The sequence below is a fragment of the Artemia sp. Qi Xiang Cuo genome, chromosome 7 (genome assembly GCF_049724085.1).
Source record: "Artemia sp. Qi Xiang Cuo chromosome 7, ASM4972408v1, whole genome shotgun sequence".
Classification (NCBI taxonomy): Eukaryota; Metazoa; Arthropoda; class Branchiopoda; order Anostraca; family Artemiidae; genus Artemia; species Artemia sp. Qi Xiang Cuo.
Genome location: NC_142800.1, coordinates 69,775,179 through 69,781,178, shown reverse-complemented (window position 1 = coordinate 69,781,178; position 6,000 = coordinate 69,775,179).

The window sequence follows — 6,000 nt, the reverse complement described above, 5'->3', positions numbered from 1 at the left end:
CTCTAGCTAGCCTGACAAATAAAACTTAATATTATTACCAAAAAACTATATCCCTGCTATTTCACAGCCTGGATAGACTTACACTTTTTTTTATTTAGTAAAATTTTTAGAGCAGCAGTAGTAATAGAAGAGAAGTAGCTCCTATAGTTTGAGCTTAATATCCTCAGTCGTTCTGGGTATGTTAATGAGATGTCTTTTTGGCAACCAGCATACAAGCAGTGCCTTTTGATTTAATTTTCAAGCCACATTCAGGTTTCAAGCATAATGGGCAAATTACATAATTCTGGGGGGTTCACCAACCCAATAAATCTAGAGATACAGTTGCCAGACCTTTCAGCTATGCTGAACGAAATGACTGTCTTAAAATTTTGATTGGAAGTGTCTGGAAAATCATGAGCTAAAGAGGAGGGCTAATTGCCCTCCAATCACTTTTGACTCTTAGGGGGGCACTAGAACTTATAATTTTCAATCAAATTAGCTCCTTTAAAATATCAATGATAATCTTAGCTATGAGCATCGCTGCCTGTGTCCTTATATACCCTATATTGCTTATATGCCCTTTTAATATCTGCATGCATATAGTTTTTTCGTTTAATTGAAACTCCCCTAAACGTTCCTTAAAAGTTACAACTTAATACCATTAATGTTGTTAGTTACAGTAGCCGTGAAAGCAGTATTAAATGAATACACATAGTATCTTCTGGCTAGTTCAAAACCCACAACCTATGAAGGTATGAAGGTGAAATTTTCAGAGAGTGTTTCTGTTGTACGGATGACAACCTGCTATCCGTATGCAGGTTGTCAAAAGGGCATATCAGCAATATCTTAGGAACAGTTTCGTGTGTGAAATTAAAACTTACAACGCTTGTTGAGGGGAGTGTTGAACTAACAAAGATACAAAATTTGCTACATAATACTACTGCTTCTACTTCTATAACTACTACTACTGCTACTATTATCATTACTGCTACTACTACTACTGCCACTAAAGCTAAGACTGCAACTATTAACCGTACTCCTACTGCTACTGCTATAACTACTGGTGCTACTACTACTACTGCTAAACCTAAGGGTTTTAAGGCAAAAATTTTGGGCAATATTGTAGCTGTATTGAAATAAATCGAAACACATGTCCATACAGGTTATCAAGTGGACATATCTGCAATGCTTCAGGACCGGTTGGTGGAGATAAGATAAGATATGTATTTCAAAAAACGCTTTATAACAAGCCCTGAAGGTCTTAATTCGCATTTCGGAGTCATAGAACCGAAAAAAAACAACAAAAAAATAAGCACAACAACTAAAAAAACTGGAAAACCATTGCCAAAAACGACAATGCCAGAATGGCAAATTCATTATTAAAAAAAAAAAAAAATAAGTGGCAAAATATCATAAACTGAAAAGGTAAAAACTAAAACAGAAGGTTTAAAAGATAACATTTAAAAAGGGGGAGGAAACAAAAACATCGAACGAACATAAAACTTGGGTATCACTAGTGCCAAAAAAAGAAACTAGCGGTTTATTTTATCTGTAATAAAGGGCAAAAAGAGTTTTTCATACCTGGAGGTCAAGCAACGGATAGGGGATGGGATAGGAACGGGTTCAGAAACAGCCCGTGGCAGGCGGTGTCTGCATGGGGAGTGTCTTTTGGGAAAAATCTTTTAAGTGCGAAGGTTTATTATTGCATTTTTGCAAAACGGAGGCACAACGTTCCTCTCCTATGCTCAAGAGTTTCCAGCTTGGCTTTCTTTTTAGAAGGAGCGAGTAAGGTACCTTAGCCCCTTTAAAAATTATTCTCAGGGCTCTTTTTTGAATGAATTCAATTTTTTCTGATTCGTCACGGGAGATGCCAGGATGCCAAACTGGGCAGGCTTATTCAAGATGTGGGCGGACAAAGGAAGTATAGATCCTTAAGGAATGGGATGGGGCGACATTAAATTTATCTAATAGCTTAAGGAGAGACATGGACGCATTAGCTCTATGGATAATATCTTTAACGTGGATATCCCACTTTAAATTAGAGGAAATTGTAACACCAAGTAATTTACAGGAAGAAACAGAAATATCTAGGGGGATACGGTTGAGGAAAAGGGGTGAAGTGTTAAGGAAACATATTGGCATTACCATAGATTTAGAGGGGTTTGCTCTCATGTCTATGTCTGTAGCGCCATCTGCAATATCATTGAGGATGCTCATAGGGTTGCTTACTAAGTTTCTGTAGCAGGTTTCAACAACCGTTAGGTTATCCACAAATTTCCATCTGTCGGGATATTCCCTAGCGAGGCAATTTATCATAACAAAAAACAGGAGGGGACATATGAGAATATCTTGGGGTACTCCATTGTGGACAGGTAGGGGACTGGAATAATTATTCTAATATTTGACTACTTGTGATCTATTTGATAAAATGGAGGCAACGAATTTAACCAGGAAAGAATCAACTGAAATCAGTTATAAGTTTCTCAACTAAAATATTTAGGTTAAGAAGGTCAAAGGATTTTTGAAGGTCAATGGAAATCAAATTTAGCCAGCAATTAGGGTTTTCGAGAATTTTCCCAATTGAGTCAATAAGAAAAACAATGTAATGGGATGTAGAAGTGGATTTGGTGTTCCCGAATTGTCTCAGGTCAGTGAGAGGTAGGATTTTGGAAACGAAATGCACTCTATGTGGTTCTAACGACCATACGTGTTTTTCTTTCAAGCGTCCCTCTCCCCAGGCCATATTAAAAAAAAGAAACAAGTTGTGAATACTGAGCATTTTTAACAATTTACCGACTGTATCTTGGAACGTAAATGGATAATTCAAAAATGGGATCTGTGTTTTAAATGAATTCTGCAGTACTTATAATGTGATTTGTCTGCAAAAACCTTTTCTAACTTCCCAGAGCGTGTAGTTTCTTGAAATAAACCCTATGTTTAAGACCTACTCGGGGCCAGCTAAGAAGTCTACGTCCCGTGGTAGACCGTCGGGAGGATTGTGTATTCTTGTCGCCACGAGTATATCTTCCAGTATTTTGATTATTGGCTTTTATTTAGAAGTCCGTGTCGAAAATTTAGTATTAATTAATCTTTATCTACCAACTAATCACCGGAATATCAAGTCTGAAGGGTTATTTTCTGTTGCTTGTGACCGGCTGAGCACCTGTGTTGATAAAATCAAAGCCCTTAGTATATCTTCTGTATTTTTTTGCGATAGAAATTTGAATTTGTGATAGAAGTGATTAACATATTTATAAAGAGCAAAAAAAAGGCATTGAATGGTATGTCCACTTTATTCATAAGTCAATAATATGAACTGCACAAAATTTACCAAGAAAACTATGTACTTCTCTTGTCCCAGTCATTAGCGGAAAATAATGAGAATATATGCAAAAACAAGCAATAGTGGAATGTTGCTTGTGACCGTCTGAGTACCTGTGTTGATAAAATCAAAGCCCATAGTATATATTGTGTAAATGTAGGCGATTTTAACTGTAATTTAAGTGAGGTTAATCCAAGTGCCCATTCCTCGATTATCATAAGTTTGTTTGAGAATTTCTTTTCCACTATCCTTAAAAATTCTAATTTTACTTCTATCCATAATTCTTCTAGCACGTCAGATCTTGATCATGTTAGAGCCTCAAATGATCTTGATATCTCCGAGGTTGAAGAGCATCTCGACAATCAGCTTTCCGACCACATTTCCATCTCCTTCTTTGTCCCTATTTTAACTAACCCTAAACCGGTTAAACCCACTTTGACTAAAATCTCTAGATTTAAAGATTGGTCTAAAATAGATAAACCAAGTTTTTTAAACATCTCATCTTATATCCTAAAGGAAATTAAAATCCCACTTCACCTTCTCCAACGGTCAGTGCGTGCTTCGAGGGATGACGTCCGTTTGCAGCTTGATCTCTATTGTGCTGAAATCTGTCACGCACTTCGTTTGACTGGGATTTTTCTGTTCCTTCGAAAACTTTCCGAAGGTCATATATTCCAGGGTGGTCACTCAATCCTGATCTTGTTTCCGCAAGAAATAAGACCAAATTTTGGCTGCAACTTTGGAATTATTGTAATAGGCCTCGCTCCGAAATGGTAAATGAAATCTGTCTAAATTCAAAAAGAAAATTTGCAAAGGTTCTAGCAGCCCACAGAAAAAAATTGATTGATGATTCATCCTCTCGGGTGTTATAACTACCAAAATGTTCCATAGAGGTTCCTCGGTTCAATACTGTCCATCGCCTTTCTTGAGTCTCATCTGAAGGTATTCCAACAAATGAGTGGTTGTCATACTTTCAGTCCGGATTTTCTCATATTAATTTACAACGGTCATTTGAGTCTGAGCTGAATGCTTTTCTTTCTAAGTATCATACCTCTGATTTTGATGTTAGCACAAAGCCAGTCAATGATGTTATTGTTCGGTTAAAATCAAAACACTCCTCTGGGTGTGATAATATTAGTGCTCCCCATATTAAGTCGGGGAATCATATCCTATTTGAGCATCTTACTATTTTATTTCAGATTGTTTTCCCTCAGGGTGTTGTTCCCTCAACGTTCCGTATAAGGGACTTAACCCCAGTTCCCAAGAAAGGTAAAACAACAAGTCTGTGCTCCTCGTTTCGTCCTATTATTGTGGCCACGTCTCTATGTAAATTTTTCGAATTAACATTTATTAATGAACTCGAAGAAAAGTGCTACAGTCCTCCACGTCAGTTTGGATTTCGCCGTAGAGTCGGCTGCAAGGATGCTCTATCCGCTATTTCAAATGTCCTGCTTGACGCTCACTCTTCTCGTGACAGCCTAGTTCTCGCGAGCCACCAGGTTAAGCGAGCCTTTGATTTCCTAATCCACCCTGGTATCCTGTTAAGCGCTTCTAGGCGAGGCGTAAATCCAGCCATAACTCAATCTTTAAGAGATTTGTACGCTAGCTGGAGAGTGCGGTTAAAAATTCCGTCTTAAATAAATTCAGTTCCTAATCGTAACGATATGCTTATCCCGGTATTTAATTGTGTTCGTCAGGGAGCCAGCTCGTCACCTTGTCTATTTAATTATTCTGTAATCAATGATGCTTCTCCTACCTCATGCATTCATAATTTTCTAGATGTATCTATTATAAGCTATGCTGATGATATTTTCAATATAAGCCGTACCCCTCTGGGGATTTCTCAAGTGTTCAAAGTTCTTCAGTAAGAATATTTTAAACTTGGTCTCAGCTTTAATCCAGGAAATTAAAAAGTCGTTTATTTTAACAGGACGAATAACCCCACTAATTCTAACCTTGATATTTCTTCCGCTACATCTATCGATCCCATTTGTTATTTAGGTCTTCCTATAGGATCAACAATCAACCAGAATCGGAACCTTCTCGTAAATCACCTCAGAAGAAAAATATTGGCTGCATGTGGACAAGTTGTCTCCTGTAAGCTGCGCTTTAATCACAAAATTTTTGTAAGCCTTTTCAATGCTGTTACCCTTCCTAAAATACTTTACGCTGCCCCCTTCTATAAATTTCTTTCTAACCCGGGAAAAAATTAATCCGTTCCTACTATTTTAGATTTCCTAAATACCTTCTCCGTTTTCCAATTTGGACAAGCAACTCCTTTCTCGTTAGAAATTATGGGGTTACCGATCCAACCACTGCACTTGAAAATTTAATGTGTAGACATAATCGGGGAATAATAAATCACAAGTGGAAAGCCATTTACACATGTAATATAACTGAAATTCATTTAATAATTTTAATTCGTATTGCTCTTTGTTTGTTTTTGTTTTCTTTTTGTTGTTTGTTTTTTGCCTTTTTTTCTTTTTTTTATGTGTGTGTGTCCGTCTTTTTATGTATGACAGTTTATCAATAAATAGTAATTGTCAAATTTTAAACTTTCCAGTTTAGTAGTCAGCGGTTCCCAGAATGTTTCTCTCAAATTCTTATCCTGGAGTCTACCAACGACATAGCTTCCAGGAAAGTAATTACCCTTCCGAAGTTTCAGCTTTAAATTAACCCTAGATACTACTATCTGATGA